This window comes from Lutra lutra, chromosome 14 (assembly GCF_902655055.1).
Source record: "Lutra lutra chromosome 14, mLutLut1.2, whole genome shotgun sequence".
Taxonomy (NCBI): domain Eukaryota; kingdom Metazoa; phylum Chordata; class Mammalia; order Carnivora; family Mustelidae; genus Lutra; species Lutra lutra.
The window spans coordinates 32,673,147-32,695,861 of record NC_062291.1 but is presented as its reverse complement, the minus strand read 5'-3'; the positions used below and the strand labels follow the sequence as shown (position 1 = coordinate 32,695,861).

Below are 22,715 nucleotides of genomic sequence, written 5' to 3'. Positions count from 1 at the left end.
CCATTTCCTGACCCTGCGTGTGGACGGTCCATAGGACTGAGGAGTGGCTGGTGGGCAAGAGTTGAGGACAAAGCCCCCAGCTTTCCAGTGAAGGGCGCCTGCCTGCCTAGCTTCCCACGGCCCGCCACCTGGCTTCCAACGCAGCTCTGCGGGGTCCTGGCCATGGGGGAAGGCTCGTATCAAAGCTCCACTGACAGTACTCCCTCTGTGCCATATCCTGGGCCACAGGCCTTCTACTGATTTTCTCCCATTTAACCCTCAAAACACCCTCAAGGGCTAGGGGGTCACTGGCCCCATTTTAAAGATGAGGAGTTTGGGGCTAAAGGTAAATTAATTCAGACAAATTAAGTAACTTGCCCAGGGCTGTGCAGTGAGTTAGTTTCAAACTGGGTCTAGACGTCATGCTGGCTCCCAGTCTCCAGGTTGGGCAGAACAGAAGTGATGACAGCCAGAAAGTGGGGGCCCCCTTCCCTGGCCAAGCCCAGGGTTTAGGGAAGGGAACACCTGAGGGCAACAGTCTCATCTCAACTCCCCCACACTGTCTGCCTTTTCTTTTCCATAAGAACGGTCCCTTCCTGGGCACCTCGCTGGCTCAGTCAGTACAGCCCATGACTTTCAATCTGAGTGTCATTAGTTCGAGTCCCACTTTGGGTGTAGAGATTAGTTAAAAAAAAAAAAAAAAAAAAAAAAAAAGAATGGTCCCTTCCCTGCCAGAGACCCTCACTCGGGTATGGGCTCAAAAGAAGAGCCCCCAGCCAGGTTCCTTCCCTACACAAACCACATAACCTCATTTCAGGAAACTTCTGGAAACCCAAGGAAGATGAGATTTAAAGGTTCAAGGAGCCCTTACTGGTGCTTACGGCATGCACCTAGCCCTGTAACCTAGGGAGTGGGGAGGTCAAATGACTCCCAGAGTACAAGAGAAAACACCAAGCCCTTTGAGGGCTTCAAACCCCAGTGGGGACCTAGAAACACAGCCACACCGCAGATCACCTACACCACCACCACCTGAAACGGGACAATTTCCTGCTGCCACACAGAATCAAAGGGATAACCGAGCAGTGCACTCCTCAGGCTACATCCCGGAACCCACCTCTGTCCTTGTCTAGGCCTTCTTGTCGGGTGACTCAGCAGGTATATGTGTCCATTTCCCCAGGAGCCCTTAGCCAACTCCCAGTCTGCCAGGTACTCAAGCCACATCCTTGGGACTCCATGTCTAGTGTCTGAATGTCAGCTCACGTCCGTGCCCATCATCCATATGCCCACCCATCACACATGTGCCGCTCATGTGAGAAGGTTCCAGGGCCCCCTGCCCTGGGAGACCTAATCTGCTTACACAGTGTCTGTGGCCCATGTGCGGTCCACGTTTATGTGTCCCCGGCCCACATCTGTATCCCTAGGTTGCTTGCCCACCTCTGTCACCTTCCTGTGTCCATCTTCATTCACATCTGCATCCGCTTCCCCTCAGTCTCTGCCCACATCGCTGTAGACCCAAGCACACTCACATCTCTGGGCACACCAGTGTCCCCCACCCGGGCCTGGGTGACCTGTGTGTGCCGACGGCTTGGAGGTGGGTGGGTGTATTCACACAAGTGCTCACAATCCCAGCCACGGGCCGTGGGGTGAGCAACACCCTCTCCCGGAACAGTGCTCAAGGCCATGAGCACAATGCCACCTCCGCAAACCGTTCCAGAAAAGCAGAAACCTGCCAGGGACGATGGGGGAGGGGGCAGAGCCCCCAGACAGAGCAGAACCTCAGAGTGAGGTCAGCACTGCCCTGGGACCACCCACATCAAGCCAGCCCTGTCCTACCCACCCCCCACACACCTCCATCACCCCAACTTCAATACCTGATGGCCAGCAAAGACAGACAGCCTGTCTGTGCTCATAGGAAACCCTGGCTCAGGGCCTCCGGCCTTCCAACCTCATCCGCAGCCCCCCGCAATAGAAGCTCTTCAGAAATGAAGTGCGGACTTCCTCCCTCCCGGCCTCTGAGCCTCCCTCCCATAAGGCTAGACCTAGACCTCAAACCTCAGAGGCCCCAGGGAAGCTGGGGGAGTCCCATGCTTGGCCTAACTCCAAAAACCAAAAGGGTTTCTTCAGAAATCTACCAGCGGGAAAAAACCTGAGAGTGGGGCTGGGGACACATACAGGCAAGGAAATCTCTGGAACCCCTTTCTGCTCCCTGTGCACAGGGGTGGAGACGTCCTCACAAGGAGCATGATAACAGGGAGGAGAGGGCTATGGTGCTAGAACATTTTAAACAGATTTAAACATATGCATATGATTGCCTGAGAATGGGATCCCAGCACCCACCCCATCCCCCACCCCAGCACTGGCAGCCTACATCACTTATTTAGCAATTAATCATGCAGAGCCTCTTGGCATTTCCGCTATTATTAGTCCGGGACTGGTATGGAAAGTCTGTATCAGCAAACTTTCTATTTGTCTTGCATTCCCCATAGGGCCTAGCCACCTGAGGACAGCACCCTGAGTCCTCCCACACTCCCATTCTCCCCAGCAGAGCCAGGGGCCTGGCATGTAAGAGGTGCTCAGTCACTGAGTCCAGCCGCTGGACGCGGAAGCCAAGGACTTGGTGCCTAGACCTTTGGTTGGGAGAGTAAAGAGTGCCAGAAGCTTCCTGAGGCCAGGACACTTTCTTCCATCTCCGATTCCCCAAGAGGTAAGAACAGGTTCCAACCATCCTGGCCACTTTTGAGTCAGGTGCAACAGCTCTCCCACACTCCACTCTGCTTTCTGACAAGTCACTGACTCTTCAGGAAAAAAACTCTGAAGATGAAAAGGGATTCTCCCGGGAGACCCAGGCCTGCAGAGGGACAGGGCGGGAGGGGCTCAGAATCAAAGCTTGAGCCCACTGGGACCTCATAACTTTAACCATTTCCGTGGGCCTCAAGCCCCTTAAAGATGTGTCCAGGGACCCTATGCATGGATTGAGAGTCGGCTTCCCTGCTTCCCTCCTCCCAACTGCGCAGTGAGGTTGCTCGGGGACCGTGCCCCAGGCCTTGCCCCCAAGAGGGGTGGAAACCTTGGCGGAGGAGAGAGATAACCCAGCGCCCGGCAAACAACCTAATAACCGCCCACTCTTTATTGAGGTCCCCACTTCTCTCCCAGGCACCAATACCGTGCGGGTTTGGATGGGAGCCCAGAGCCTCTCCTCTCCGGGAGCCAAGGAGGCGTGCACAGCCGGGGGATGGCGAGTGGGTGGGCTGAGCCGCCCCAGGAAAGGGGGTCCCCGGGGGACTCCGGATCTGCCCTCCCATCGCCAGCCCCGGGTCCGGACGCGTGGATACCTGCCAGCCCGCGGCTCCGGGGAGCATCCGCGCTCCTGTGGCTGGTGCGCAGCGCCCAGACTGCAGGCGCCAAGACAGGCAGCGGCTGGGCGCGCCCCGCGCGGGCTCCGGCTCGCTCCTCCCAACTTCCCCAGCCCATCCGTGGGCAGAGGCGGCTCCGGAGGCGGGCAGGCCGGGCGCAACGAGGAGAGGCCAGGAGAACCTCAGCCCGCGCTCGCTGGTGCTGGAAGATGCGCGTCCCAACCCCAGCGCGCAGCTCGGCTTCCCGCGCCCCGCGCCCCCCGGCCGAGAGGCGGACCCGGCCCGGCCGCCAATCACCGCTCCGGCCCCCGGCCAGCCCGAGCCCCCGCCCCAGCCGCCGCGGAGGCGGGGGGCTCGGATTTAAAGACACACTCACCCAAGCCGCGTCGGGATTGGCATCCCAGAGCCGCGGCTCGGGGGCGGAGAGGGAACGGCTGGCCCCACCTTCTCCCGCCCCGCTTCCTCTCTCTGCCCGCCCACCCCGCGCTGGGAGGAAAAGTTTGGGGCGGGGGAGACTGCCTGAGAAGCCAGTTCCTCTTCCCTTGTCATTAGTTCGGCTCCTGCTGGAAGATGCCCAAACCCTCCATGCAGCCTCCCCGGCTGGAGAGAGAAGCGAATGCTCTCGGCGCCACACCCCCTCCCAGACTCCAGCTCTCCCCGGCGATCGGCGGGCTGGAGCTTCCCTCGCCCTTCTCTGCTGTTTAAAGCCCGGCCGGCCATGCCTCGGCGGTACTCCGATGAGCATCCGGGAGCCTGAATAAATGCCTCACTGTGCTGAGAACCTGAGCGAGACGATCGCCGTGTCCGGGCCTCAGCCACTCCAGGGTCAGCGGCCGTAGAGCAGACTGTCCGCTCAGCCGTGGGCTTCTCCCAAGCCCTGGACGCCCCTCAGACCCGAGGCTTAAAGGGATGAGGGGGGCAGAAACTTCGGAAGGGGAGGGGACCCTCCGCCCCCATCCCCATGAGTGGGGGGCGGTGACTCCCACTATTCCCGCCCCTTAGGTGCCGGATTCTCACTCCCCACGCCCCAGACGCCCACGCAGGCCCGTGGATGGCACGCCTCCGCCGGCACCCACGTGCGTTCACTCTCTCCCCGCGGCTTCCCTCCCGGAGATTGGCTTTGTTGTGGTTAGTGAGTCACTTCCTCCCTCTCTCCACACTCAGGAAATCCTTCTTCCTCACCTGTCACTACCTGTCTGGCCCCCACTCAGGGCAGGAGCAGGAGGTGGGGGAGCCGGATCTACCCAGGACAAACGCAGCGCTGCCCTCACCTCTTTCCAGAGTCAGGCCAGAGGGCGCTGGGCTGGAAGAGAGGCACGCAGCCCCCCAGGTCAGCCCTGGGAATGAATGAGAACAAAAGGAATGGTTGTGGTTTGTGGTTCTCTTATCCGGCCTCCAGCACCCAGGTTTCAAATGCTACATTCACCTAGATGATTTTATGAAATAAGTACTGTGACTTAATATCACCCCTATTGTAGTGGATGGGGAAACTGAGGCCCAGAGAAGACTTGCCTTCTACTGCAGGCCTGCCTCTGCTGCACCCAAGATATGCCAAAAGAAGGGAAGAGGAAGTCCAGGAGGGCCAGAGAAGCCTCTTAACCACCTTGAGAGTCCAAGCTAGGCTCAGATGGGCTCACAGTCTACTGGCTATGTGGTGTGGGAAACGTGACTTAAGCTCTTTTTCCCCACGTTCCTCCCCCCTAAGCAGGCCTGTCTGCCTTCAAGGAGGTGTCTATGGCTAGCAAGTTGCACATGGTACGCTCCATTCTTGGGCACCATTCCTTTCCTTCCTCCTCTTGCCACAACCCCATAATACCCCACCCGCTGCCCAATCCCCCACTGATGCCTGATACCCCTACCTGCCATCCCGAGGGTGCCGCGTTCCTGGATACTTGTCCCTAGAGGCTGGGGCTAAAGTAAGGGTGCTTACCCCCGCACTAGCATGAACGCACACAGAAACACACACACGCATGCGCCTGCATGCATGTGCACATAAATACACAAGCGTGCATACATGCTGCTCGCCCTCCCTCACTGTCCAGCAGAGGCCGGGGGCTGTGTCTGTGTTTATTCCTCTAGACTGAGCTCCCGGAAGACAAAATTCTGACTGGTCCCCAGCACAGTGCCGAACTTCTCCATTTGTATCCACCATGCACACAGTAGGTGTTCTTGTTGAATCAAGCAGAAAACCCCAGGGCAGAGGTGTCCCCAGGATAGCCAGCCATCGCAGCCCTTCTAGGTCCAACAGACAGCCCAGAGGCTCAGCTGGTAGATCCCAGAAGGAAAGGGCTGGAGGCCTGAAGGTGTTTCAGGGTCACACCAGGGAGTCCACCGGGCCACAGTGCCCCGTCTCACTAGCCCACCCCCAACCCCTGAGGTTCCGCCAAGTCCCTGCTGGTCATGAGGCTGGGGGTCCCCCCACCCACAAGAAAGGCTCAGGACCAGATAGGCCCCACCCTGGGCCTGGGAGGAAGAGAGGGCTGAATACTGAAGGAGAGAAGAAGGAAGGGACATAGAGCAGCCCTAAGTATGAACTAGAGAAGACACTCTATTCTCTCCCAGCCCAAAGCAGGAGGGAAGAATCCTTTGTGCAAAGTCTTTCAGCCCAAAAGGCCCCAGAAGCTTCCTGAGAGATCCAGACGCTCAGAGCAGAAGCCCAAAAGTCCCTGGGAAAGGATCGATGGTCCTAGAAAAGGACCTCAAAAACTAAAGGGCTCAGGACCTACACCCACTCTGCTGGCACACCCCGCCCCCAGCGCTATGACTACCCCACATTCCCCACGCACCAGCACCTAAGACATCACCCCATGACTTAAAGAATGCCAGGGCCCCACCGACGGCCCTGTACAAGTGTGTGTACTTGTGTGTGCATACGTATGTGCTTGTGTTGTTCATGTGTAAGCTCACGTCTGCAGAGATGTGAATAAGGGTATATGTGTGCACAAGTGTCCAATGGGCATGAGTGTGGACATGCAAGTAAGCATGTCTGTGTAGGTAAGTATGTGTAGCACACACACAAACCAACCTACCGCAGCCCAAAGCTACAAAGAATAGCCAGGAACCCCACTATTCACACTTCCAAAACTGTCTGTAGTCTCCAAAGTCCCTCTGCCCAAGCCAGCCGGTGCTGGTGCTGTCGGAGGAGAGCTCCCACATCCAGTCCCTGCACAGAAACATAGGCTGTGGGAACCCCAGTTCCCTCATGGGAACTCTCAAGCCAAGAGTTATTCCCTGACAAGCTCAAATGACTTGCCGGGAGGCAGAGGAGCTGAGTTCAAACCAGCAAAGATGAGACTAGACGAAAGATGAGACACAGGCCTCTCTCTGCTCTGCTCTTCGCTCCCTACCAAGCCCACCACAGGCCGCAGGAGGCTGGGGCCGAGGCAAGGACAGAGTCAGGGCGGGGAGCAAACCTAGCCTCGCTCCCCAGGGCACTGCTTTGGTCTCAACCTGGGACCTACATGGGCCCGCGAGGCTGGGGGTGTCATAGAGCCTGCAGTCTTCCCCCTGAGCCAGGAGGCCTCTGAGGCTCAGGTAATCAGACATCTACTGTCTGAGTCCCAGCATAGACCAGTTTCCACCTGCCCTGGCCTTCTAGGCCCACCGCCCCATCTCCAGGATGTGGCAGCCCTCTTCTGTTCAATCCTGTTCCATATACGGCCCAGGCCTTACAGACCTGGTCTTCAAGCAGGGCAGACGTGCCCTGGATCCAGCCTCGGTAATGTTCTCTACCCTAAAAGTCCCCACATTTTTCAAGTCTCATTGTCTTCATTTGCAAAATGATGTGAGTGGTTCCTGCCTCCCAGGAGTGTCTGGAGGAATGAGGGGGTGCCTGGTACGCAGCCAGAGCTCACCGAAAGCACCTCTTGATAGCATTGTGATTAGTGCCACCGAGGTTTGCGCTCTGACCCAGCCCTGAACCTGCCAGGGTAGAGGGGTTCTTCAAGGCTGAGTTCGCATTCTACCTCCTCCAGGCAGTCTTCCCTGCTGACAGGATCACTCTCTGCTCTGGACTCTTTCCCCCTTGCCTCTGTGCAGGGCCCTGGACCTAAGCACCCCCACTTGACACTGAACCCGTGTTCAGTAATTGGCATCATAGTTACCAGCGGGATCATTAATTTCGTTGCTTGTACTCTTTTAGGTTCAAGGATGACATCTCCCATGACTGAAATTCACACACTGGGCTCCAACTTTTGTGACCGACACTTGAAGTAAGAAATACATTTTACATATGTTAACTAACTTGAATTTAAATAAAATCTTGGAAGAAAAAAGAAAAAAGAAATGCATTTTACGTAGGGACTACCACCTACAAAAGAGCCATGAAAACGTGTGTGGGTCACAACAAAATGCTTAACCTTCTGTGTGTGATGTCTAGTCTATCCTGTTTACTTGGTTTTTGGTTTTTCCCACTGCAGTACACAAAACTGATTTCACCTGTGACCTATGTGTGAAAATGCTGTCCCCAAGGGCAGGGAGACCTCTCCTCCCTCCCTGACTTCAGTGCCTGACTGAAAACTGCCCAGGACATATGAGAGGAAGCTCATTCTGTCTCCAGAACATTCCTCAAGAATGACAGAAAGAGTGCTCCATCAGAAGAAGAAAGAAAGGGGAGAAGAAATCCTGGCTCTTTCATTAAACAAATATTTCATTCATTTATTCATTCAGTTGATTGGTCGGTCAGTCAGTCAACAAACATTTACCATATACCTTCTCTGTGCCAACCCCTGTGGTCGGCCCTGAGCAGGGAAAGAGGCAGACAAGGTTCTGCCTTCATGGGGTTGACGTTTCTGTAAGATGAGGGTGAGGGATACAGTGAACAAGTAAACAAAAAAAGAAGAAATATCATTTTGGAGGGACTCACACTATGAAGAAAATAGCACAAGAGATCGGTCTAGAGGAGGGTACTGCAGGGCTGCCTTATAAATGACGGAGGCCTCCGAGCCTCTGGTGGCCATCTATAAAAGGACAACAGTGACAATTACCTGAGCCGGTGGCTGTGGGCCTCACGTGGGGAGATGAATTCGCCGCCCTGCACAGAGTGGCCTGTGCAACCCCCATTATCAGAGGAAATAGCAAGGCCTGGTTTGAAGGCAGGTCGTGATCAGCTGCATGCAGCATTGCCGTGGGGTCCAGAGGAGGATGAGGGGACAATGACAACTACAGCACAAGCCAGGGACCCACACTCATATATGGACCTGCCTTTCCCCATTCTACCCCCGCCTCTCCACTCCCACCCTGCCTACCAGAACTCAGTCTGGCTCAGTCTGAGCTATCCTCTCTCTAAATGCTAAACACTGGAGAGCTAACTGTCTTCTGGTGGGGTGTCCCAGACCACCCAGGGCGTGGTACCCTGTGCCCCCACACCTAGCGGCTTTCACCACCAGACCCTGTGCTTTGAAGTGCTCCCAGCTGATCAGACCTCGTCTGCCCACGAACCCGGGTGCTGGATCCCACAAGACAGCAAGAGGGTGCAGATGGGAAACCAGCCCCAGGGAATGCTGCAGGGCCCAGGTCTGTCCAGCTAGGGCAGAGACGGCTCTGGGGGAGGACACTGTCCTTTGGGATCTGCAGGTGACAGGGAGGACCCTGTCTCATACATCCGAGCTCTGTGTGACAATGTTCTTTAAGTACCTACAAGACACCTGACCCTGGGCTCGGGGCACAGAGATAAGCAGGATCCCACCCACCCTAGGTGCTCACCAACCTGTGGCAGAGACAGACAAGGAAATTGATCATCAGTGCCGTATTTCCTGCGGGAGGCCGTGGGATCCGGGTGCTGGGGGAGCAGGGACGGGGGCACTCAGCATGACTTTCCAGGTCAGCTCGGGGTGCAATGAGTGCCCTGCCAGGGCCCTGCCAACTCCAGCCACGTACAGCAATTCGTTCCTGTGTGCAATTTGGCATCAGACAGACCTGACTTTTAATTCACTTTCTGCCCCTTGTTAGCTGTGTGACCTCAGGGAAGTCTCTAAACCCCTCTGAGCCTCTGTTTCCACATCTATAAAATGGGAATAGTCACATCTACCTTGACAGAGTTTTTAAAGCTCTTAAAAATGAGTAGTTGGAGAAGAAGCTCAGTACCTACCAGCAGTTGTGGCTACTGTCACCATCAGAAGATTCCTCCGAGGCCTTGTTCCAAGGCCTTCCCTAGCCAACGCTTGCTTGGTGCCTCCCTAGAACATTCAGGGAAACCCCTGCCCCCACTGCTATCAGGAGGGAGCTCCCAGTGGCCTTGTGCTGGGTCTCACAGCACAATCCCAGGCCCTGGACACTGGGAATAATGAGGCAGGAGGTGGAGGGAGCGTGAGAGGGGGTCTGCCAAACCCTGCGGCAAGGAGATCATCTACTCCTGAATAAACAGGCTGTCACCCCTTCCCTCCCTCCCTCTCTTTCCTTTAAATAACCCAGATCTGTTGCCCAGTTGTCTCCAAGCAACGTCACTTGGGCTCCCAAGGATGCCTCTCTCTGACAGAGTCCTTTAAGAAGATGCGTAGGGGAGGTGGGGGGCAGGGCGGGGGTGAAGGGAGCTACAGAGGCCCGACACAGGACACAACGTCTTCCCAGGACCTCCCAGCCGCAAGCTCCTGGGCTGCCCCTTCAGCACGCCAGTGGGCAAGGCTGGCTTACCAGACCCTTTCCGGAAGAGACGGAGGCCCCCAGACTTACAGGGAAGGTCTCAGGCTCCGAGCAGCTCAGGACACACAGGAGCCAGCTGAACGCCTTGGCAAGTTCGCTAGCTCAGGTTCAGCCTCCTGGGCTCTAGTCTCAGCATCAGTACTCACTAGCTGTGTCGTCCCAGCCCAGTCACTTACCCTCTCAGAGCCTCAAAGAACCTTAGTGCTAGAAGACAGCTTCTGGCAGTGGGGGGTGGGGTAGAGAAGGGGCACTGTTCACACCTTCCAATGACATCTATCCAAATGACAACCGTACAGACTGCTTTGGTGGCTGCACCTCCGGGAGTTCCACCTATACTTGCACACACGCACAAACGGACACATGGACAGGGGTGCGCATGCTTCGCCATGGTGAAAGAATGGGAACAAACAAAACATCCGTGGACAGAGAGCTGACGGCTAGCTAGACTGCAGCTTCCAGAAACAGGAACTACCATGCCGATGTCTTAAAATATGAGGTGGGTGTATGTGGGCTGATGGGAAAGGATGCCTAGAGCCCGGAGTAAGGTCCACACGTGGACGTGGACACGACGGTCAAGGCAGGGCTGTCCGTGACAGTGCGGGGCTGGAGTCAGCCTCAGAGGAATGGGTAAGTCACATGGATTTCAACCACGGAATCCTGTGCAAGTTACACCCAACAATCCAGGGGTACACAAGGAAGTGCAGAGCGAGTGTGAAAATGCAATATTCTGGGATAAACTAAGAAACAGAGCTCAGGGGCACCTGGGTGGCTCAGTGGGTTAAAGCCTCTGCCTTTGGCTTAGCTCATGATCTCAGGGTCCTGGGATCGAGCCCTGCATCAGGCTCTCTGCTCAGCAGGGAGCCTGCTTCCTCCTCTCTCTCTCTCTGCCTGCCTCTCTGCCTATTTGTGATCTCTGTCAAATAAATAAATAATTTTTTTTAAAATCTTTAAAAAGAAAAAAGAAAGTAACAGAGCACAACGGGCCACATAATACCATAGATGGAAAGTAACAAGACTTATACCCAGAAAAACACAAGAGTGAGGATGTGTACATTATGTGAAAACATTTGTCAAACACACTACCCTGGGTGCTTATGAGAAAAAGGAATGAGATGAAGGGAAAAGAAACCAAAGAGAACAACACCAGAGAAAAGCTTCACATGTCTCAATGATGAGAAGGTGCTGTGGGTTCAGGGAAATCATCCATTCAACTCTGCAGCTGAGTGAAGACAGGAGCGAGGGGAGGCAAGGGGAAGAAAGTACAGGACAGACTCTCCAATGTTTAACGCTTGAGGGGCTGCAAAAAGGGTATGAACATACATAAATATAAATAAATATAAATAATATATAATAATACATATCTATTTTTTCTATATATAGATAAAAGATAACATATAACATATATCTATATATACCTATATATATCTATAGATAGCGATATAGATATCAATATAGATATTCTATATATGTTCTCTCTATATATAGGATATATATGAACATACATATCTGAATATATATCTGAATATATATAAATATATATTTCTCTCTCTCTCTCTCTCACACACACACACACACACACACACACACACACACACACACATTGAATGTCTCTGAAGGACACCTGAGAAACCAGTAACTTTAGTTGCCTCCAGAAAATTGGGTGGCTAGAGCCTCCAACGGAAGGGAAGGTTTTGCTGCATACCTTCTCGTGCATTTGAATTTTGTTCCACATGGATATGCTATCTATTTTTAAACATTTTTTTTTAAAGTGAGCTCATAGAATTGTGTACCCATGCACAGTGTCTGCTGGCTGCAGAAGATGCTAGAAAGGGGACTCAGCCCTCGCAGGGGAAATGGGACCCGAGGAAGGTCAACCGACGTGCCTTCTACTCACTGTCCTTTTTTACCCCGTGCATCTAGGACACATTCGGATAACTAAGTCATTTTTAGTTTTTATTTTGAACATTTTGTATACGTACCAAAACAGACGAGTATGCTTGATTCTATGTCCCCATCATTTGATTAAAACAACCATCACAATTTGGCCGTCCCTGCTTCATCTCCTATTGTCTTTTTTTCTCTTTCGGTTTTCTTGCTGGAGGATTTTAAGGCCACCCCTCGACACCCACCCTGCATCAGGATCGCAAGGACGTCGTAAAAGCAGCTGAAAGGAACAAAGGCTGAGGAAGGAATCAGTGTACCTTGCCGGACATGGAAGGATTCCCTGTATGAAATCCCCAAAGGTAGTGGTCCCTGCCTCCACTTGACTGTTCCCAGAGAACAGGAACTCACTGCCTGACCCAGTCTCCTTCTTTGTCCTTAATGGCCTAGAAGTAAGCTTCTCAGAAAGGACAGACACCACCCCACTCACTCTTTACTGTCTTGGAGGCGCCCAGCGGTGGACCCGGTCAGCTCAAAGCCACAGCGAAACAGGCCCGCTCATCAAGGGCTGTTCCTCTCCAAAGCAAACTTAGAAGCATAAAGGCACACCACGCATGTTCACAGAAACCAGAGGCCCCTGCATTGTGGCGAGATCTGAGACAGGCATTCACTGTCCTGGCAGTCAGGGGTAGACCTCGGGCCAGGACTGGATAGCTGTTCCCCAGCCTGCCTGTGTGCGCATTTGAATCTCCAGCAAGAAAGTTCCAGCCTCAGACCCCTAGGCTCCACTCCAGGCCTCATAAGCTCAGATCTCCAGGGCAGGAGACTGGGAAAGACCCCTGGCTGGTTTGAAGGCTGTACTTGTGCTGGTATTTGGGGAACCACAGGGCCAATAACCCTAAGGCGCTCTTCCAGCTGCAATCAGCCATTCCAGCTCCTGGCCGCCTGCCCTTACGCTAAGACTCCAGCCTCCCCCACCCATCAGCATGGATGAAACACCCCCACCTGCAGCTTATAGGGTGCAGGGGGGAGGGGGCTGCCAACTCCTCTTAAGAGTGCGCTGGCCAGGGGCGCCTGGGGGGCTCAGTTGGTAAAGCGTCTGCCTTCAGCTCAGGTCATGATCTCAGGGTTCTGGGTTCGAGCCCCACATCGGGCTCCCTGCTCTGCTGGGAGTTTGCTTCTCCCTTTGCCTCTACTCATGTGCTCTCTCTTTCTCTCTTGCTCTCTCTCAAATAAATAAATAAAATCTTAAAAGAAAAAAAAAAGCATGCAGGCCAAGGCTCAGAGGGGCACCTGCAGCCCCCACCCTACACCAAATCCAGGGCGCTTCCTGGAGCCAGACACGGCAGATTCAGAGATGGCATCTTGCTCCCTCCTTTCACCATCTTCCCTCCTACGGGGAAGGACAGACTGAGCGTTCCCTCTGTGTCACAGTTCATGTGCATTCACTCACTGAAGTCTTGCTTCTATCCCACAAGGCAGGAGTCATCTCCTTTAGCAAAAGAAGAAACTGAGGCTCGGGGAGGTGAACTAACCTTCCTAGGGGACACAGCTGGTAAGAGGCAGAGCGGGGATCCTCACCAGGCATTTTCAGAGCTCACCTTTCTCTACCCACAACACTTGGCAGCCCCCACGTTCCAGCAATCCGAGTAAGACATCTGAGGTCCCCTCTGGCCTGTCACCCAAAGTGAAGGTACCACATTTTATCGGATATTAGAAATGACACACTGGAAAGCAGACGGCGAGGCAAAGTTAGCCATGCCAGAGGCTTACTGGGGGAATGCATGTGAAAGACTGCGTGGAGAGACAGTAGTAGGAGGGAGAGCATTCAGAGCGCCCTCCAAGCCTGACACTGTGAAAGCGGTGGGGAAGGGGAGGTTACAAGGAAGAGCCCGAGACCTGGCACAGGCCTGAATGCATCGTGGCCAGGCCAAGGGGCAACCAGAGCAAAGCCTGCCCAGTAAATCTGTCCTGCTTCTGGAAAGAGTGGCCCAGCCAGTGTCTCACCTGGGCTCAGCCACTGTCTGGGAGCAACCCTGGCAGATTGTGGCCTGCATGTGAATGCAGCAGTGGACCCCGAAGGTGTGGCCACTGGGAGCAGCCAGTTCTCTGGAAGGGAGCTCAGAGCAGCAAGCTTGGGCCCAAGGCCTAGAAAATGCTTTTCGGGGGGCACCTGGGTGGCTCAGTGGGTTAAGCCTCTGCCTTCGGCTCAGGTCATGATCTCAGGGTCCTGGGATCGAGCCCCACATCGGGCTCTCTGCTCAGCAGGGAGCCTGCTTCCTCCTCTCTGTCTGCCTGCCTCTCTGCCTACTCTGTGTGTGTGTGTCAAATAAATGAATAAAACCCTTTAAAAAATAGAAAGAAAGAAAGAAAGAAAGAAAGAAAGAAAGAAAGAAAGAAAGAAAGAAAAAGGAAAGAAGGAAGGAAGGAAGGAAGAAAATGCTTTTCAAGTCTCATACAAAGCGCTTTCTCAAATGCACCATGCTGGGACGTACCAAACTGGGTACATACCAAACTGGTACATACCAAACTGGGACGTAGCTGCCACTCCCACATCCCAAAGCAAGGAGGCTCAGATGGTGATGTCACTCATCTGAGGAGGGCTCTCCTGAGTCCAAACCCTGCCATGCTCTGTCCATGACGGCAGGAGGCCCTGGGCAGGGGCTCCTCCTGGGACAAAGACAAGAACTTCCTGAAAGAAGCTTCCTTCAAAACCTTGCCTGGTGCCCCTCACCCAGCCTTATTCCCAGCGAGACAGTCAGGCGACCCCTCTAGCTCAGCGGAAAATCAAGGGGCCCTGCCCAGACAGGTCGGGTGTTCAGGGCCCTGACCAGGCTTCTGGAGACCCAAGCCCCTAACCCAGCGCCTGCCTCACCATGTCCACACTGGGCAACTCAAGGGACCTCTGTGGCCTCATCTGTCAAATGGACTCAACAATTCTTATCTTACACAGAAACACAAGGTACCCTCCTCACACCCCATCTGTGGCGGGTAGTAGACAGGCTGCCCATCTGGCAGTGGGCGACAAACTCAGACTTCTCTGAACTCTGTCAGAATGAGCCCCGCGTTTCCCCTTCCATGAACATCAGAGTTGAAGGATCCTTGACGAGGACTTAATGGAACCCCACACCTCACCCAAGAACGCTCCCACAAGCGCCCTCTCCTTCGCGGGGTACTTAGATCCACACCGTGTTAGGCTTCACATCCACAACCTCATTCCTCACTTTAGAACGTCTATCCCATGATTATCCCTATTTTATGAAGAAACAGAGGCACAGAGAGGTTGAAGAACTCACCCAGTGGCCCCCAGACCTCTCTGACTCCAGTGCCCTGCATCCAGCCAGTAAATGGCCGCCCAGCTGTAATCCTCCCAGGGACAGCCAACTCACTCCCTAGGGAGCCTTCCCTGCTGAGCTGTGACTGGCATGAGGAGGTCTTTCTTCTTTTTCCTAACACAAAACTGACACCCACTTCCCAGACACTCCCCTCAGTCCTCAACAAGTCCTTTCCCCCCCACCCTGTGGCAGGACCAGATCACGTTGCACTGAGCACATCTTTCTTTCAATATTTGAGAAACACCCATCCCATCCCCCAGCCCCAGATGTCTCCAGCTGTTAACACCCCAGGGCCTTCAAAGCTGGTGGGAACCTCCAGAACCAGAAGTAACCTTAACAATTATTGCACCTTCGGACTCCCCCAAGAGGTTCCTTCGCAAGGGGGTTGAGAGGAGAATGAAACCTCTCTTTCTCTCACCACTCAGCATGCCTCCTACCCCCCAAGAAGCTGGTCTCCCAGCTCTGACCTCACACCTAGCTGACATTCGACATTTAGAAACCTCTAGACAAATCTCCTGGTGGGGCCATCGGCCACCTCCCAGCCTGTGGAGGGTGCAGTGCTGAGCTGCCGCTGGCCCAAGGCAGTAAAGGGGTTAAAACATCCTCCATGCCAGTGGGGGGAGAGTGGGAGCCGCCAGGATGGGGGCAGGAAGGAAATAAAGAGCCCAGTGCCGGGAGTCTGGAAAACCCCAGCAAGTCTTGGAGGTGAGCATGGGGAATGTTCCACTCACGAGCCCTGGTTGCCCACAGTTCCCTTTGTTCCACCTTCCTCCACTTCCCCTCGGCTTCCCCCAGATTCCTAGGGAGAGCTACCTCCTGCCTCCTCCCCAAAAACCACTATTCCAAAAGCCTCCGAGAGTCAGGGTGTAATGGGTAGAGAGCTCCACTGGGGGATAATGAGAAAGTTCTGGAGATGGACGGCGGTGACGATTGCACAATGTGGGTGTCCTTGCTGCCGCTGTTGATCCATGTTATATTATGATCCATGTTTTATTATGTGTATTTTACCACAGCTTTTTAGGAAGGACAACCCACAGAATGGAGAAAACAGTCACCACATCCACACCCACACCAAATGCCTCCCCAAGGTCTCAAGGTCCAGCTCTGAGGAGGCAAGACTAGGGTGTGGGAAGCAAAGAACCCGCACAGCCCCACACAGAACCTAAAGGGAGGGGGGACCCCTTTCCCCTCTGTTTTCCCTGGTAGCAGCCCTGGAGCGCGGAACACCTGTCAGGCCAATGAAGGCCAGCAGCCCCCCAGTCCCAACCCCAACTGAGCAAGTTGGGGAACAACTCAAATATCCACCAAGGGGAGAGTAGACAAATCATGGTGTCCTCTCATAATGGAATACCCCCAGCAACTAAAATGAACAAACTCCCCGTACAGTATCCTGGGTGAGTCCCACAGACTCCATGAGCGAGAGAAGCCAGGTAGAGATGAGAAGGTGGCAGAAGATGTCCTCCACTGAACCGAGGTCCTAGGACAGGCCACACTAGGCTGTGACCACTGAGGTCAGAGAGTGGTGACCCCTGGGGGAGGGGTGACACTGACTGGGGAGGGGGTTCCTGAGGGAACCTTCTGGGGCACTGGGCACATTCCACGTGTTGCTCCAGGTAGGGGCTACAGGGAGGCACACATCTGTGAAAGCCCATCAGCTTGAAACAAATAACACATTATATGTTAAAAAGGAAAAAAAAGAAAGGCCCATCAGCTTGGGACTGTGTCCTCTCCCTCAGCCCCTTCACCCACGGAGTTCCAGCCTAACTTGTTTGAGTTCCCCCAATGGGCCAACCACAGGACCTCCTCAGGGCCTTTGCACTGGCTGGTCCCTCTTCCTAGAATGCTCTTCCTCCAGGCCTTCTTCCTTCCTTCTGCTTAGACCTTTGCTCAAATGCGGCCTCCTTGGAGTGGCCTTCCCTGCCGCCCTACCTGAAGCCCCCGCTCATTCCCTCACTGTTGCCAAGCCCTGCATAACTCCCGGCATGGCCCCCATCACCATCAGATGTTTATGTCTCCCCCCACCCCCATCCCCCAAGGATGTCAGCTCCATGAGAGCAGAGACACATCCCTCTGGGCTCGCATCTGGACTCCATGCAGAGCAAAGCCTGGCTGTACAGTAGCAGCCACTTAATAAGTCTTCATGGGATGAGCAGGCCATCTCTAGGGCAGGTCAGATTATGCCTCACAATGTCACTCTCTTCAAGGTGGGGAGAAGGAATTCATTTTTTTGTGTGTTCAGCCACCGTACACACATGCCAGACCAGCCACTGTGTGCTGGGTGCGACCCAAACTCCAGGGGGGTTCACCATGGGGCAGAGGAGAAAGGCCTATACCAGACCTTTCTAGGAGAAGGTGAGGAATGGGCCAAAGGAGCATGTGCCTGGGGCTGGCTCAGCCTCCCAGTCTCCAGAGCAGGGAAACTGGAGGGGGCTCTGAGTATGGCCATGGCTGCCCGAGCCAGCTGAACGTCTGGGCAGCAGGAAGGCCTGTGCTTCGGCAGGAAGCCTGCTCCTTCTAAAAAGCCAGAGAGCTCGGCCAAGGCCAGCCACTGTCCAGGCCTCACTACCGTGGCAACCTGTCAAGTGGTCCCGAGCTCAGGGGGCACATTGCCAGGAGGGTGACAGGGCATCTGCTGGGCTCCCCCGTCCTGGCATGGAGGGCACCTCAGCCCGCCGGAGCTGTGGCTAGGAGTGCTGCGTGCTGTTCCCGTACTTTCCCTGGTGTGCATGTGTGCGCCGTGCACACGCATATGGGAGGCTGCACTGGGGCAGTCTCTCTCACACCTGCGATTGGGGGTTCTGGCGGGGGGGTCAAGAATGGTTCCATTTTGCTGTCCTTCACTGAGGCTTCCTTCCACACCAAGCCCCGTTCTGAATACTTTCCACGGATTTCCTCAGTCTGGTGTCATAGTGACCCGAGGAGGCAAGTGCTAGTCTCACTTTTACAGAAAAGCAGCCACAGATTGGTTAAGTGACTGGCCCCAGATCTCACAAGGAGTCAGCAATAGGGCCAGGATGAGAACCCAGGCAACTGGGCTCCAAAGCCTTTGCACTGACCACCAGGAGGACGGCCTCACCACAGGACCTTATTTCCGCTAGTCATTAGTTCTGGAGCTCTGCACTGTCACCAAGGGGGGAAATGGGTTAGAGCCAGTCTAGACCTCTGCAGGAGATGTGGGCCAAAATAACCACGATGCAATACTTAAAAACGGGGGGAGGGCGTGCCTGGATGTTTCAGTAGGTTGGGCGCCCCTGTCTTGATCTCGGCTTGGGTCATGATCTCAGGGTCATGAGATGGGCTGATGTGGGGCTCCTGGCTCAGCACGGAGTCTGCTTGACATTCTCTCTCTCTCCCTCTGCCCCTCTCCCCCAACTCTCTCTCTCTCTCTCTCTCTCTCAAATAAATAATCTTTTAAAAATATATATATATAGCCACAATGCGGAGACGCAAGTTTCAAAGAAGTGTAGGGGAAGACTGCCTCCCACACCGGCCTTTTAGATCTCCAGCTGGGGGGTGCCCTGGGACACGGTGAGCAGTCCAGGAATGGGAGGCCTGATGAAGTTCTGCCCTGGGAGGACATCTGCTGGCCAGATGGCAACAGGACAGCCTGGGCAGCCAGCCTCCCCTCCCCTCCCTCAGGCCAGGGAGCTCATGGGGGCTCAGCACCGTACTAAGTGTGGAAATGCAGAACAACACAGAGGGTAACATCAATAGCTCTGGGGGGGCGCTTACAGTCAGGTAACAGAGGCCGGCATAAACCAAGAGCCCCACGAGCAAAGCCGAAACTAGAGCTGACAAGTGCTCTGAAGGGAAAATACAGGGTGTTTGGAGGGAGTGTGGGGCTGGGGGTCCTCTTTGGACAGGATGGCAGGGGGAAGCCTCGTTAAGGAGATCATATTTAAGCAAAGACTTGAAGGTCGAAGAGGTGTCTGCCAGGCAGCATGGGGAAAAGGGCATTCTGGGCAGAGGGACAGCAGGGTCAAAGGCCCTGAGGTGGGAAGAGGCTCGTCAAAGCCCAGGAACTGAGAGAAGGCTGGTGTAGCCAGAGAGCAGTGGGGCCCACAGGGGACGGGGTTGGGGGGGTGAGCGGGGTGGGCTTCAGGAGCTCGTATTTGATCCTAAAGGCAGTGGAAGGCTCTGAAGGGTCTTCCTGAGGGAAGGGCTGCTGTCCTATCTGACAGCAGCTCCCCAGAGAACTGGATTATAGGGGGAGGAGGGGGAAGACCAGCAAGAAGCCACTGCAACTGCCCAGGCAAGAGATGGCAGTGGCTGGGACCAGGGTGGTGACAGGGAAGATGGAGAGGAGCAGACAGGTTCTAGAGAATGATTTTGAAAGCAAAATCAACGGAGCTGGTTTTGGATTGGATGTTGGGGTGTTGAGGGAACCAGGGTCGAGTAACTGGGTCGACAGAGGGGCTCGAGTGAAGTGGGAACAGCAGGTAAGGAACACAGAGTTCGATCTTGAATGGGGTGGGGGGGGGTCAAGATCCTCCCAAGGGAGCCCAGGGATGGACAGTGGATCAGAGTCCTGAGCTCCAAGGAGTGGTCTGGGCTAGAGAAAGGCAGGGCATCACGGGAATCAGGTGGAGTTTAAAGTCTCCAGGAGAAGTGAGTCGTGGGAGGACAGGAGAGCCATCAGAGCTGAGTAGGGGTGGGGTGGGGGGAAGCAAAGAGGAAAGAGGCTGAGGACAGGGACTGAGCAGGAACATTCAGGGAGGTGGAAGGGAAGCTGAGTGGGATGAAATCCAAGGGGTAGGGAAGGGTTTCAACTGTGTCAAAGGCTGGTGTGAGGTCAAGTCGGCCTAGAACCAACTTGGCAGCAGGGTCCCACAACCCAGGTGGTTGGGGACAGCGGGAGGCACTCTTAGGGGTGAAGAGTGACCCTGGGTGGCGGGGAGCAAGGATTGTGGGGAGCAGAACTCATCAACAACTTGGTTGGGAGGAGAAGATGCCGCAGCTGGAAGGGAACTGGGGTGAGCAGCTGTAAAGTTGGGGTGTCAGGGCACCGTGGTGGTGTGCTGATGGGATTAGGGACATGGAGGCAAATAGAGGACACTGGCCAGGCTGCAGGACCCAGCAGCTTTCCAGAGCCCCTTCTGCTCCATCCCCTTCCCCCTGGATTCAGCAGTCCCTCCTGTAATGACAACCCCTTCCTCTAATGAGGGAAATTGAGCCCATAGAGGGGCTCCAGGTCACTCCAGGGCTCTGCCCAAGCTGGCTCCTTCCATAGCAGACAAAGGGGGTGGGTGATGGGGACGGCGGGGAGGTTTGCCAGGCTGTTGGGAGTCCTGGGAAGACAAGAATGTGGTCATGGGAGCCCACTGACCAGGTCTGAGTGCCCTTCTCTCCCTGCCAGGCCTACACACACACACACGCACACACACACACCCCTGGGCAGTGTGGCAGAGGACAGCAGACAGAGAAAGTACCCCAGAGAAATGACTTGTTGTGGGACTTGAGCCTCATATTGTTGAGCAAAGGAGCTGTTAAAAGAAAATACAAATATACTAATACACAATAGGGTGGGGGGCCTTGGAAGGGTCTGAAGCTTACACGTCATTAGCTTCAGGGAAACTCCACCTGTGGTTGCCATGACCTCAAGCAAGTGATGGGACCTCTCAGCGCCCACTCTGTGAGCTGTGAGCACCAAATGAGACAAGTGTGCACAGCGCTCCCGCGGGTCTGGCTCGGGTCCGGGTGCACTGTGGCAGACTGCGGTGGCAGCTAGTGTAGCCCGGGACCCCTGAGGCTGGGGGGTGTGGGGACCCCTGCTCTCAGTGCGCCCAGGGACGGCAGCAACTCCTGGGGGCAGGAAACACTGAGGAGGACAAAGGGGGGTGGCAGTGTGTGTATGACCCACGTCTCCTGTCATATCCCTTTCCCAGAGCTACCCTGGTACCTCCTGGGGGCTCTGCAGATGGCCCTGAACTATGACTTTATCCTCAGGTCCCCTGGTTTACAGAGCAGGCACCTGCCACCCCTTGAGGCGAGCCAGCAACAGTTAGGCTACTGGACAGAGACCCACATTGGGGATGGGGCAGGGGGAAGGGGGACACATCCAGCCGCCCCCAGGGAGCCCTGAATACCCTGCTGCCCCATCCAGGGCTCACCTGGGAGTTCCCCCTTTGGCAGGGCTCAAGTCTAGGACCCCGCGGTAGTGGCGCGACCCATAGGGTTGGAGAGATGCCTGCAGGACGGTGCCAGGACACAGGAGCCACAGACAGAACTGGGGCGACTCCACAGCGCCCTCAGGCCAGGGCTCGGGGTGGGGGCGGCCCAGGGAGGGGGCGGCCCTGGGGACACTCACCGCTGCCTCGGGCTTCCTGTCCCGGCGCACCGCAGCCGCTCTGCCTGCTTTCCAACGGAGACAGGGCCTGCGAGGCGCTGTACCCACTCAGCTCGGTCCCACGGGGTCTGCAGGCTCCAGACGCCTGGGCTGTGCCAAGGGCAGGGCCTGGCGCACCAGCCTGGCTGGGCACCGCCCCCTCACATCCCTTTAAGACCCTCCTCCACAAACAAGGAAGCGAACCAGAGGCAGGCACACATGCTGAAGGGCACGGGTTCGACTACTGGGCCAGCCGGTGCTCCCTTCCTTGGCCTTGGCCACCCCCTGTGACAGCAACCAACCTGCGGGGGGAAAGCAAGCTGTCTGATAAGAAAAGTACCCTTTGGGGCCTCATTTATTAGCAGCTACTGTACACAGGGTACTGAGTGCAGGGGTCAAAAGGCGACTTCTGTCCCTCTGGAAACTCATAGTCCAAGAGGAGGTAGGTCATAGGGGGCATGACGTAAAGGCCCTGGAACCATGCCAAATGCAGAAACAGGCTCCCTAAGGCCATGTGCCCTAGCCAAGGTCACATGCTGGTCTGGATTGAGCTGAAAGGAGATCCTAGGTGTCCCAACTTCCTTCACCTCCCCCCAACATACTGCAAGTCTAATTGGTACTAATTTAAACCAATACTGTCCCCCGCTCCTGGCTCCCCTGACCTGAGCAAGATGGATGCCCCAGCAGGGCAGGGCCCTGTTAGTTTCGTTCTGAGGGTACAGCCCATGGGAAGGACGGAAAAGGGGAGCTAAGGGATGAGGTGGTAGAAGGGAGGGAAAGGGTGCTGCGTGCCAGGAGTAGGAGCTGGGTCAGGGTCTCCCTGCAGGGAAGCCAGTGTAGCCTTTCTCATACCTCCTAACCCTGGTCCCCTGGCTCTGAGTCTCAGCTTGTCAGGGGAGTGACTGGGGTGTGGGGGATGGATATGGAAGCTGCAGGATAAAGTGGGAGCGTGGGGTGGTTTTGTAGATCTATAACATCTCAAATCCATGGGACATGATCTCAGCACTGGATTACCCAGTCCCTGTCCCCCAAAGATGCGAACGTAGAAAGCAGGCAATGAGGCACAGGGCCTCCACCCCCTGTGCCTGCCACCCTCCCACCAGAGTGAAGAAAAGACCAAAAGAACACCCGGGGGTCTTAACTGTTTGTCCCTTTCCAAATGATAGGATAGAGGGTTAGAGTCGAAACAGACCTTGGCCCCAA

General features: G+C 55.2%; 1 protein-coding gene and 1 long non-coding RNA gene across 4 annotated transcripts in view; one reads left to right on the top strand and one right to left on the bottom strand.

Moving 5' to 3' along the window:
- Positions 1-21,656, bottom strand: part of PALD1 (phosphatase domain containing paladin 1) — an 87,534-nt gene extending 65,878 nt beyond the window's left edge. The window contains exon 1 of one of the 3 annotated variants that reach the window (XM_047702637.1): positions 21,495-21,656. The gene's annotated coding sequence lies outside the window, so the exon portion shown is untranslated. Of the gene's footprint in view, positions 1-3,311; positions 3,715-20,740; positions 20,845-21,494 lie in introns of those variants that run through there. The other 2 variants (XM_047702638.1, XM_047702636.1) reach the window with 2 other exon arrangements.
- On the top strand, positions 2,470-7,960 carry LOC125084811 (uncharacterized). Its single transcript, XR_007122706.1, has 3 exons — positions 2,470-2,683; positions 7,474-7,543; positions 7,751-7,960. It is a non-coding gene; the product is annotated as an uncharacterized LOC125084811 (long non-coding RNA).
- Positions 21,657-22,715: the final 1,059 nt, after the last annotated feature.